At 47.9% G+C, this 13,107-nt stretch overlaps 1 pseudogene; it reads right to left on the bottom strand.

Annotated features, from left to right (window-relative positions):
* Window positions 1–3,823: 3,823 nt before the first annotated feature.
* On the bottom strand, window positions 3,824–12,694 carry LOC144466897 (uncharacterized; annotated as a pseudogene).
* Between the last annotated feature and the right edge of the window lie 413 nt (window positions 12,695–13,107).

The following is a 13,107-nucleotide window of genomic DNA, read 5'->3' as shown; positions in this document are numbered from 1 at the left end:
ACAGAGCTGGCCTGAAATAAGAGGGCAGACACTGACTGGTCTAGCTGAGGCAAAGAACCACAGCCCACCTTCTCCTTATCCTGCATGGCAGACATCCATCTGGTGGTAGCAGTAAAGGAGAGTTTAGCCGTGGGATTCTCAAACGCCTTGTGCATCAGGTCTTTCACATCTGGGAGGAGAGGGACTGCAAAAGGCACCTCTGGATCAGGGAGATCATCATCATTGAAGCGTGAGGGGGGAGGAGCTTGACCTAACACTGGTCCGAGCCCAGTGCCTGAGAAGCCCTCTCAATCAAGCTTCTGAATTGCTGGCACTTACTCTCTTTGGCCTCACTCTCCTCCATCATCCCCTCAGCATCTGCATCATCTGACAGCCCTAACACATCACCTTCCTCCTCCATATCCTTCTGGTCATCAGCTTCAAGACTTCCGATTCTGATTCTGTCCCCAGGCAAAAAGGACCTAGAAGGGGACTCAGGGCGGGAAACAACAAAGGAGCTGCCTCCGAAATCCCCCCTCCTGGGGCGCTTAGACTGCTGGGGCACTGCGGATGGTGTAGCTTCTCCTCGCCCCCACCTACACTTCACCCTAAACACACAAAGTCAAGCCTCTAAGGACCATAATGGCAAAATAGAACAATTCATACAGAAGGATGGATTGTCAACTGTTGCAGCAGCATGTTCCTCCCTCTAGCCTCAGTGGGCAACTGAACTCCACACATCACACAAAAATGGTCTATTGATGCCATATCTCCCAAGTCTCCCGATAGTCCCACCCTTGCGAGATCACCACGCAGAAGTGTTTAATCGCACAGAAGCTGCTCTCTCAGCACGCCTCCTGAACTGTTACCAGCAACACTGTGGGATTGTGGAATGTATTGTGCATGATTGGTGCAACATCAAACAAAGGGACGGGCAGCAGCCCTAATAACCCACAAGCTCCTTCTCGATGCCCCAGTGGACAAAGAAGAGAGTTCTGTGTCAGAAACGTGAAGAAAATCCCTGCATGGAGACAACAAGGTCGTCTTGACCAAAGCCCCACGCTACCAACAAACTCACGGATATCCCCTCACCCAAACGGGACCGGGACAAAGACCTTAGTGTCCAGCACGGAAGCCTCTCCACAGAGACAATATGCAAACACAAGGGCAGCAACAGCAAGGACGTTATATGCAATTACAAGGTGCAACACAGCCACCGTGAGAGGTGATCACCCTCTCTCAAACCCTGTGAGGCACAGACTGTGTATTTGTCACATGATAAAAAATATGATAAAAATTGAGATATAATTGTCTCAAAGAAGTAACACACGCCACGCTGCTCCAAGTGGAATCAGAAAAATCACTGGGGGCGTGGTTAACAGGGGTTTATATAGGCTGTCAGCCACATCCACAGGTGGATTGTCTTAAAGAAATTATCCATGTTACCTGGGGTTCAGGTCTCCAATAGAGATACATACAATATATCTCTGGGTGGAGGGGAAGCCTAGAACGATAGAGAACACAATATATTTTATCGCAACACTCAGCAAATTACAACATGTTTAAAATTGCAGTAATATTGTATTGTGACTAAAGAATCGTGATAAAATTGTATCGTCGAGCCTCTGGTGATTCCCACCTCTACTAATTATTGCCAGTCATTTTGCAGCCTGACAGCAGAAGGAATAAAATAATTTAAACAGCAGTTTGTTTTCCTTAAATGTGCATAACAGTGCTGCCTGAGGGCATTTAAGAAAATTCATTGGACAGAATATGGTCAGATTGCCTAATAATTCCTGTTGCTCTCTGGACCACACATTTCTTCCAGACTGAACCCAAATCTTTCAGCTGGACTCAAGTGATCTTGAAGCAGATTTTGGCAATGCTGGAAGTGTGCAAAAAATTGTGGGTGCTTCATGCCCACTGAGGATACATATATGTATCCTTGAAAATTCACGGAGTGAAGGACACAGTCCTTGGTAGAAAAAGTATTCTCGACATTGGAACAGTCCTTTCGTGGGATTCAATGACGTAGCCTCCTTGAAATTCAGTCATATAAGGATCCTTCCTTGACTTTGATAAGCACCAAGTGTCTGCACTCCAGCAGCGCTCTCTGTGCAGCGCAGGACACAACATAGTTTTATGAGGTGCCATTTTTAAAAACTGGGTCTAGTGAATTAGAAAAAAAATGCATTGTGAGGGGCTTCCATGTGTTGATATCAGTGGCCTCTATCTCCTCCTTAGGCCAGCTTATTATACCAGTGGGGTATCTGATGTCTGGCAGGGCGTACGTGTTGATGACTCGGACCTTGTTCTTTCTGTCCAGCTGACCTTTCAGGGCCGGCCTTATTCTGTGTAAGTATTTGGCTGTGGCTGACTTTCTTGCAGCCTCCTTATAGATCCCATTTGCCTGCGGGACCCCAAGGTATTTGTAGTTGTCCTGAACATCTGCAATGCTGCCTTCTGGTAGTTCAGCCCCCTCAGTTCTGATCATCTTCCCTCTCTTGGACATAATCCAACCACACTTATCTAGTCTGAATGACATTCCGATGTCACTGCTGTAGATCCTGGTTTGGTGGATCAATGAGTCAATGTTTTGCTAACTACTGGCATACAGCTTGATGTCATGTATGTAAAGGAGGTGACTGATGGTTGCTCCACTTTGGAACCGGTATCCGTTGCCACTCTTTGTGATGAGCTGGCAGAGGGTGTTCAGGCCTATGCAGAACAGAAGCGGGGACAGTGCATCACCTTGGTATATGCCGCACTTGATGGTAACTTGTGCAATTGGCTTTGAGTTGGCCTCCAGAGTCGTTTTCACAGCCCCATTGAGTTCTTGATGAAGGGTCTTAGTGTCCTGTTGATGTTGCATTCCAGTATCCTTGTGTGGCATTAAGTCTTAGGCTTTCTTGTAGTCGATTCAGGCAGTGCACAGGTTGGTCTGCCTGGTCTTGCAGTCTTGGGTAACTGCTCTATCGACCAGTAGCTGGTGCTTGTCTCCCCTGGTATTACTACCAATTCTTTTCTGGGCCTTGCTCATTAATTGGCCCATGTGCCTATTCATCTTAGCTGCTAAGAGGCAGGTTATTGGCTGGTTGTTGGATGGGACCGCGCCCCTCTGGAGATCCTTCATCATCAGGACTGTCCGTCCGTGAGTCATCCACTCTGGATGGGTCCCATCCATCAGCAGCTGGTTCATCTGTGCTGCCAGGCATTCATATAGTGCAGGTAGTTTCTTTAGCCAGTAGGTGTGGATCATGTCAGGGCCTGGCGCTGTCCAGCTCTTCATACCTGATACGCTTTCTTGGATGTCTGCCGTTGTGATGGTGACTGGCTCTTGTTTTGGGAGATTGCTGTGGTCTGCTCCACTAGCCACTAGCTATTTAGCACCTCCTTCTCCCATATACTTACTTACTTACTTAGGTCTTAAATTCCCTGAGGAACATAGGCCATTGACAAAACTCCTCCATCCTCTTAAGTCTTGTGCCCTCTTAGTCAGTTGTTGCCATGACAGCCCTTCTGCCTTCATCTCCTCCTCTGTGGTTCTTCTCCAGGTGGCTTTAGGTCTCCCTTGCTTCCTCTTGCCTTGCGGGTTCCATGTTAGCGCATGTTTTATAATGGAGGTGTTTGGTCTTCTGAGTGTGTAGCCTATCCAATTCCATTTTCTCCTCTTGATTTGGCTCTCTAACGGTTCCTGCTTAGTGAGATCCCACAAGTTCACATTTGAGATGGTGTTGGGCCAGTAGATTCCAAGGAGGCGTTGGTGGCAGCGGTTGAAGAATGTCTGGAGTTTGTTGTGGATGTTGGTGGGGCTTGCAACCCCAACTTGTAAAACATCAATATGCTACAGAAACATTGGCGAAAAAACCTTGTCCCATATGCTCTTCCAGTATTGTTCAGTTTCAGCCCTGGGTAGATCTATACTCATGTTGTTACCTTGCCACTGAGAGTACACTTTGGATGGTTCAGTGGAGAACATCCTATTTATTCTCCTGGCTTCTTCTTCTCATGTGTATCTCTGTAGGCAGGTGGCCAGAGCTGTGAGCCTTTGCTTGGCAGTCTCCAGTACCTCAGGTATAGACAGTTTGTTGTACTTCCTAGGGATCCCTTTCTTCCCCACACCTTTCTGTAGCTCTGAGAGTTGACAAACCTCTTTCCGTGTTGCTTTGATCTTGGCCTCCAACCTCCTTCTCCATGGAGGATAGTGCTCTTTGTGGCTCATGATGTTCATCTTGTAGCCAAGCATCTCTAGGAAAACTGTTACTGTGGTGTTTATCAGCAGATTTATCTCAGTTATGGTTCTAGTGGGGATAGTTCATAGTACTGCATTCACATCATCTAGCAGACTTTCAGAGAGTACTTTGTCACTTAGCCTTGGTAATCAGCTTCAGGGTTGCCGGGATTCCAGCATGTGGGGATGATGATGACATCGCCACTTTGACCTGTCGTCCTGGCTCTCCCTTTGGCGTAGCATGTTTGTTGTACCTCATCAATCTCTAGTTGTCATAGCAGTTGCCATTTGTGGATGTGGAACACTGGGCTAGGAGTTGTTTCTTTCAGTGTAGATGCTGGGTTTCGAAGCATCCATATGTCCCACATCCTCTGCATGTAACCCCTCTTGCTGGGATTACTTGTATAGTAGCATTCCAACAGTCCCATATTCTCTGCCCTCATCCATCTATTTCTTGTTCCAGTAGCCCTTTTCTCATCAGGTTATCCTGGTTTCCCAACACCTGACATAGACCTTGTTAACCAGGGCAACGTCTGAGCCGGTATGACCCTTGTTTTTTGCGATTTCACTCATCCTGAGGTAGGCTAGCAGCATTAAGAACCTTTCCTAAGGGTCCAGACTGGATATGTGTAACCTGCTCTGACTGGGATTCGAAGCCTGGTCTCCCATGCCAAAGTTAGTAGCCTTTTCAGCTGCCTTTACTAACCACTAGATCCAATACTTTTATCGTCAGAATAAGGGAGTTGAGTGGCTGTAGCCAGTGGTGTAGTGGTATTTGATGGAGTTGGTGTACTGCTAGGTAGATGGGTAGATTACCAAGAAGAAAGAGGGTATACTGTCCTATATATTCCAATGGCTTTCTGGCTGATAGGTGGGTATACTATAACTGGCCAGAAAAAGAGGTAGGTATACCCCTTATACCTACACATACCCTCCACTGACACAGGAAAGATTACAGATATAAAGTTCAAAAGATGAAATAAGAAGAGAGTGTCGGTGGATATCATGGGTAAAGGCCCCAAAACACCAAACTGACTTCAAAGAATTGGCGGCAGTAAAAGCTGACTGCTGCATCACCTCATGTTGCTTGTGTCTCGGCCAAAAAGTTGCACAAGAACACACACCAGACTACGACAGCTAACCAGCACGTACGTTCTGTGCCTGCATGCGAGGAAATAAGTCTCAACACCAGCAGACGGCAGTAGACTGTATTCGTCATTCAAAAGAGGAAACTATAAGACTGTCTTCATGCTAGTTAGCCAGTTAGCACATTAACAACACAATCTAATGCTGAAAGAACAGAGCATATTTAATGTGCACCGTGAACAATAACACAAACCATCAGGAAACATTTCTTCCAAAGAGCTCAATAGATAAAGAAAAATAATATGACCTTATGGAACAAGTTTGTGTTGATCTCACTCCCTCTGCAGTTTAGCTGTTTGTTCACTTTCCTCACTTCAATTTCTCGTCTTGTGCATTGAGCTGAACTGACAATCACAGTGAGTCCATTAACTGACGGGCTCCACCATCTCCGATGCCAATTCAACATGCTGAATCAGCTGAAAAAAAGCCAACAAGGGCCGATGAGAGCCAACGGGGCAGGACACACCACAAAGGCTAAGGAGACAGTCGCTTACTGACAGCCCAACATTGACAAACTGTTGACTTTGTGTGTCACAATGTTGAATAGAAATGTTTAGAAGATGTATGAGTGAATCTTTAACATACTGAATCACTATTGTCATTGACCAAATCAGTTGTCAGCTAAGTTGTGATATACAGTGTGTTACTTCTTTGTATAGGCTTACTGTCTACTGTCCACTTTAATCCAGCATCAGACTCAACTTACTAATAAACCAAAGACAATCCAAGGCAGTGCTGAACCTCAGACCACTATAACTCAAAATGAATGAACTAAATTGTCGACTACAAATCTTGAATTGAACTGTGTCAGCAGAGTGAGTGGTAATTTTCTTCTCTATTGTTATAATCATTAAGGGTTCAAATTCTAACATCAAATGTGATAAAAGATACTCATTTATCTTAGAATATGAATGCTAAACACCAGAAATATGTCTCACTTTTTAGAGAGACAGATAAAAGAAAGCCTAAAGGAGAGATTCTATTGTGTTACAGAAGCTAGTGGGACAGCAGCTAGCATGGATGTAATGTCAGGACTTATGATCTCTATAATTTCACAAAGTTGCGCCCTAACTGTCACAGTAAGAAAGAATTCTTCCAGCAGTTTGTTGGCCAGCTGTCTCAGATTGGGGAGAATGGAATGGGGAAGTGTTGTCTTGGCTGGCAGAAATGGCAGCAGGGGCGTGGGTCAGGGAAAAGGAGCCGGTTTCATCACCGTCAACGCCCTGAATGAGTTACAGAGCAACAGGATGTGTAAGAAGATTCAGCCAGTCTGCATGGGCTAGGTTTGAAATGTCGACAGATGCACGGGAAAAGTTTCTAGTTAAAGGGATAGTGCACCCAAAAATGAAAATTCAGCCATTATCTATTCACCCTCATGCTGAGGAATGCTCTGGTGAAGTTTTAGAGTCCTCACATCCCTTGCGGAGATTGGCGGGGGGAGCGGCTAGCACACCTAATGGCTGATGGCGCCCCAGACAAACGTCCAAGAACACAAAATTGAAGCCACAAAATATCTCCAACATGCTCATCCGTAGTGATCCAAGTGTCCTGAAGCCCTGACATAAAAAGTTGTTTCGAAAAATGTCATTTGAACTCTGTTTTTAGCCTCACTGTAGCCTGTAGCTCTGACTGCTTCTCTGTGCTCCGCGCTCACGTGTGCGTGCTCAGGGTGATCTGTGATGCACGGTCTTTGAAGAGCAGCAGTCTTGTCAGTACTGATGTCCAGATTCTCAAGTGCAGGCATCGCCAATTCCCAGTCTGAGCAGCAAAGACTTTCCTCATCCGTTGGCATTGCTTTGCATTTGAAACAACTACACCACCAGGTTTCCAGTGCTCGACTCTGGCATTCTGCGGCTGGCTGAGGGTTAGGCTCATGAGCTGCGGCGGCTGCTTCGTCCAGTAGCCTGAGTTCCGTCTGTATACTCGGGCTCAAATAAATACGGCTCAACAAAGAAATGCTGTTCCTCCTCAATTTCAAAGTCTTCAGACATGTTGGGCTGTCCTTTGCTAAAAGTAGTAGTGCAAATTATCTTTGGCTACTGTGTTTACCGTTGTCTCCCCCTGCGATGCACGTGTCAGGTGATGTAAACAGGGGTAAGCAAAGCTCATGCATTCGCTGGTCTCGCGGAGAACAGAGAAGCAGTCAGAGCTACAGGCTACAGTGTGGCTAAAAACAGAGTTCAAATGACATTTTTCGAAACAACTTTTTATGTCGGGGCTTCAGGACACTTGGATCACTACGGATGAGCATGTTGGAGATATTTTGTGGCTTCAATTTTGTGTTCTTGGACGTTTGTCTGGGGCGCCGTCAGCCATTAGGTGTGCTAGCCGCGCCCCCCGCCGATCTCCGCAAGGGATGTGAGGACTCTAAAACTTCACCAGAGCATTCCTCAGCATGAGGGTGAGTAGATAATGGCTGAATTTTCATTTTTGGGTGCACTATCTCTTTAATGCTTTGGCTGGTCTGCTGTTGGAAGTTCCAACTCCTCCGCTGGCTCCCTGCTGTCCTGTAACACATTTAAAGGGCATGGCCAGAGATTATTGCAATGCACAGTGCGTGTTGGTGCTTCCTTACCCTCCGGCCGAAGGACATAAACTGGGTGGTCTTCCCGCAGCTGCTTTATCACCACGAATGGTTCCGGGGACCATCTCGGGGTCAACTTTCCTCTGGCCCTCCTGCGGAAATTGCGAATGAGCACCCGCTCGCCTGGGAGAAGCGGTGCCAGCTTTGCTCGTCGGTTGTAACGGGTTTGGTCTCATTCTTGTTGGTGCTGTGACTGCCTCTTTGCTGTCTGGTATGCATGACTCAGGGCTTTCTGATGCTGTTTTACCCAGCCTTGTAGAGTGTGAGTCTCTACTGTAGGGCTCAGGCCGGTTGCCCAGTCCACAGGTAGCCTGGCGTGTCTCCCAAGTACCACATAGTGCGGGGTCATCCCGGTTGTACTGTGGGTGGTGTTATTATACGCCTGGAGGAGGGCTGGCAGCTGGTTATGCCATTGTGCCTGGTCTGTCTCAGTCAGGGAGCTTAGCAGCTTCAACAAGGTTTGGTTGAATCTCTCGCAGGCTCCGAGCTGGCACAGCTCACTTATCAATGATGATTCGCAGGCAGCCCCCCAGTCTGTCAGGATATGTTCCGGGCAGCCCAACGTCTGGATAAGGCTGCTGTACAAGGCTCGGGCTGTGGTATTAGCAGACCTTGGTAGGTACTGCGAGAGCATACTTTGAGAACAGGTCAGTCATCACCAGGATATAGGAGTACCGGTCATCTGGGCATCCCAGAGAGAGGTAATCAACCCCAACAACTTCAGATGGATAAGAGGTAGTGATGGGTACTAGAGGGGCTCTCACCTCAGGTCCTGCTTTAGCACACACACACTGCAGACAAGTCTCGGTCCACTCTTTCACATCCTGGGTCATTCTGGGCCATAAACAGCGCTGTCGCAGAGCTGCCAAGGTTCTCTCACTGCTTGGGTGGCCCATTCCCTCGTGGTATGCTCTTCACACGCCACTGGATTCCTGCTTTGGAACAATCACCTGGAAAATCTCAAGTTCAGATCCAGTCTCTTGGCACCATCTTCTTAGCACACCATTTTGCAGCGAGATTCTGTCCCAATGTCTAATCAGTTGTTTTCATGTAAGGTGATAAGGACTCACATACCTCGGGCCGAAACAAATTTTGCTCTTTCCACTGCTGTATCTGGGAAAGGTCCGGGTCCCTGGACTGACGTTCCACCCACGCTCCATCCTCTTCAGCCATGATCCGGTCAGCATGCACTGGAGCCATCTCCTGCTTTTGTTCAGGCAACTTGGACAAAGCATCAGCTTTTTTATTTTGCGTACCTGGACGGTATTTGATGGTATACCTGAAGTTAGCCAGTTGGGCCACCCATTGTTGCTCCACTGCCCCAAGCCGAGCTGTTTCAAGGTGCACCAGTGGGTTATTATCTGTGAAAACAGTGAATTCTGCACCATAGAGATAGTCTTTGAATTTCTCGGTGACAGCCCATTTCAGAGCCAACAGCTCTAGCTTGAAGGAGCTGTAGTTCTGGTCATTGCGCTCAGCTGGGTGGAGGCTGCGGCTGGCATAGGCAATTACTCGTTCTTTGGTTCCTTGTACCTGGGTTAGCACTGCCCCCAGGCCCTCAAAACTGGCATCTGTGTACAGCTTAAAGGGAAGAGAGAAATCAGCATATGCCAGGACAGGTGCATTCAACAGGGCTTCTTTCAAAAGGTCAAAAGCTCGCTGGCACTCTGGGGACCAGCTAATTGGGGTTGACTTTTTACCATGGGTGGTGGTGCCATGTGTTAGGGCATTCAATGGCACTGCGATCTTAGAAAGGGCAGATATAAACCGGCGGTACTAGCCCGCAAAGCCAAGAAAAGATTTTACCTGCTTCACTGTCTGGGGTACTGGTCAGTCCCTCACGGCTGCTGTCTTAGCCGGGTCTGTGGCTACCCTTTTCTCACTGATGACATGTCCCAGGTAGGTCACCTCTCACTGGAAAAGGTGGCACTGGAGCCGCTGGAACACCTCTTCCAGGTGGCGCACGTGGCTGCTGAAATCTGGGGAAAACACGACCACGTCATCCAGGTAAATCAGCAATGAATCTTTTACTAGGTTGCCCAAGCAGCGTTGCATCAGTCTCTGAAACGTTGCTGGGGCGTTGCACAGGCTGAATGGCATTCGTTCAAACTCGTAGAGGCCGAAGGGTGTTGTAAAAGCTGTCTTCTCTCTATCAGCAGGGTCCATTTCCACCTGCCAATAGCCACTTGCCAGATCCAGTGTGGAGTACCTGGTGAGGACTTGCACTTGCACTTTCCCTCACCACACCACTGTCCAGCATGTTCTGAAGCAAGGTTTGTAGTTCAGCGTACAGACTTGGGGGGACAGGTCGGTACCTCTCACGACTCGGGGGCGTTGTACCAGTTGGTATCTGGTGCTTCACAGCACCAGTGCAGCCGAAGTCCTCATCATGGTGGGAAAACACCTTTGTCCACTTCTGCAGCAAGCCTGTCATCTCCCTCTGTTGGTCTGGGGTCAGTCCATCCCCCTTTAGGGACATCACAGGATGCGACTCGAGCTCATCGACTCCCTCGGTAACCCCTACTTGCCTCACTGCGACTTCGACCACGTCTGGTGCCACACTGTTGAGTACCAACTCTTGCTCCCCTTGTATGTCCACCGTGGACACTTCTGTCACTTGGGCCAATGGCTGGCATTGAGGGACCTCGTAAGGGTTGGGGTTGCAGATCCTACAAGGCACCTGTCCTCCATTTAGGCTGCCCAGGGTCAGCCATGGTACATCATCTGCACTTGTCACACCGGTTCCTTCTAGGTACCTCCTGAATAAGCTTTGGCTCAACAATGTGACCTGTGATCCTGTATCAAGCACAAAGGGTATAGAGCACCCATTTATTTTAACAATAACATCAGGGCACTCACTGACCAAGGCTGACTTTGGCTGTGTTGTGGGCTCCTTCTCTTGAGTGACTGCCCCCACTGCTTGGCCCTCAGCTGTAGGGGAGATTAAAAATCCTGAGGCCCTGATGTTCTGCGTGGACACTGGCGCTGAACATGCCCAGCGGCACCACAACTTCGTCAGATAGGTCTGCCCTGTGCATCCCACTGGTAGGCTGGTGCTGCTGTTGTGCCTGTTGGCCCCCATCTCACCCGAGGGGCATGTGTGGCAGGTGTATGGTGGTCCATGGGCCGGGATGCGGGGATCGGCTGTGCTTCCCTGGTGGACAGCTGCGACCTCACCTCCTCTACCAGGTTAGCGGAAAGGGCCTTAATCTGCTCCATGATCTCCTTTTTCATTTCTCCCATCAGCCCCTGTTGCAGTTCAGCCTGTATCTGGTCTTTCAGCTCTCTCAGGTTGGTGGTAGTTGTGTGACGTGGGGCTGGCACAGTGACCCTCTAGGACAGGATGGCGTCTTCCCCATCTTGTAGCTCCTGTTCCAGGGCCCGAGCTTCTTTGCACATGGCCTCAAAGGTCATCTGTTCATTTCGCCTCAGGTGTCTGCTCAACTCCTGCTTTATGGGTCCAGCCCGTAATCCAACCATCAGCTGGTCCAGCAAGAGGTCATCCCTATCTTCACGCCCACCTTCATCCCGTTCTTGCCATCTGAAAAACAGTTCTTGTAATCTCAGCATAAAAGCACCCACAGTTTCATCTGCCCCCTGTTTACAATTAAAAAAATTAGCACGTAGTTGTGCTTTAGTGGCTGGTTTGGCATACAGTCTTTGTAAAGTATCAAGGACTTGTTGTCCAGTCTCTTTATCTCTTGGATTAGTAGGCTGTAGCTCCTGCTTAGCCTCTTCTTCTAAGGCACACAAAACAAAACCAGCTTCCTGCTGTTGAGTCGGTCCTTGTGCTCTCAGCATGGCTTCCACCTGAGCCCTCCATTCTACAAATTTTGTTTTGTCACCATCAAATTTAGGAATCCAAGCAGCCCCCATAAACCATGGCATTACAAACTGTGCAGTTACAGATGTATTAGTGCTACTCTGCTGTGCCGTGTCCATTTTTAACAGTGGAGCTGGTATCCTGCCGACAACGCCAAATTAAAATGTCACACAAAGGGTGTGGGGTTCTTTTCTATACCAGCACTGTGTATTTCCACTGTTAAAAAGAAGACTGCGGTGTGGCTTTAAATCATTTATTTAAAACCAATAAAATCACGGCATTGACAAATGCAGAGATTAACAATGGCTAAAAAAGGGTTAACACACAACAATGATGGGCAGTTTAAAAATGGCTGACAGGAATGAGGATGTGTCCAAATAAAAGCTACCACTCAGCCAGGTCACTCAATAAAGTCTTTCCAGAGTTCAAAAATGTCTGTGCTGAGAAATGTTCAGAATAGGGAAATGTTCACTTAATCCTTTCTCTGAGGAGGGATAGCAAGAGGTAGGCCTTGTAAAGTTGTCTGCCAGCCATTCGTTTCAGTCTCTTGGCGTCTTCTCCACGTGGCTGCACTGCTCTGCCTCCCACAGACTGCCGCTGTGGAAGACAAGACGCGTTCTCAGTCACGTGTTCACACAGACAGAGGGGTTACACACGCACACGTCGGCCAACTCAGCTGTACACTTTCCTTTACTTAGCTTAAATGAGCGTTGACCAAGTGTCTGTCGCCTTGCGTCCACGCGCCGGTCCTGGGCCTCGTCTCGGATACCTGCTGCTCCGCCTTCAGTCCGTGCAGATCCTCCGTCGGGTAGCCTCTGCTCCGTGATGCAGCTCTCACCCTGTGTGTGTGCGCTGTCTTCTTCCCATGCCTCTCGTGTTGCTCTCTGTGTCCTCCTTCCTGTTTCCTGCTCTTCCCATACCTGTGTCCCATCACACTTAAGTAGCACACTGACCTGTGCCGGCCAATCATGAGTCTCAGGGGGTGTGGTCAGTTAATCATGGCTAATATTGTTCCTCTCATCCTCAGTCCACAAAGCATGCATTGTAAGAATAAAACCATAAATCCATGCAATAATATAAAAACCAGTAAAAACATGTAGCAAACTCAAAAACACACAAATGTAAATAAATATAAATACTGATAAAACCCAAATAAATAAATCTACAAATATAAACGATTAAAAAACATGCATCTAGAATATAATGCCAACTCAAAAGTACAGCATGCAGAAACATGAGGATGTCTCACTCTGACATGTACATGATGCGCGTGTCCTACGCAGATCCCCCATATACCAACAGGCCCTGTATCCTCCAGCTGGGTACTTTCTGCTGGGAGATGGA

Source organism: Epinephelus lanceolatus, chromosome 14 (assembly GCF_041903045.1).
Source record: "Epinephelus lanceolatus isolate andai-2023 chromosome 14, ASM4190304v1, whole genome shotgun sequence".
NCBI lineage: Eukaryota > Metazoa > Chordata > Actinopteri > Perciformes > Serranidae > Epinephelus > Epinephelus lanceolatus.
The sequence above is the reverse complement of the archived record's forward strand: the minus strand, read 5'-3'. Positions and strand labels throughout refer to the sequence as shown.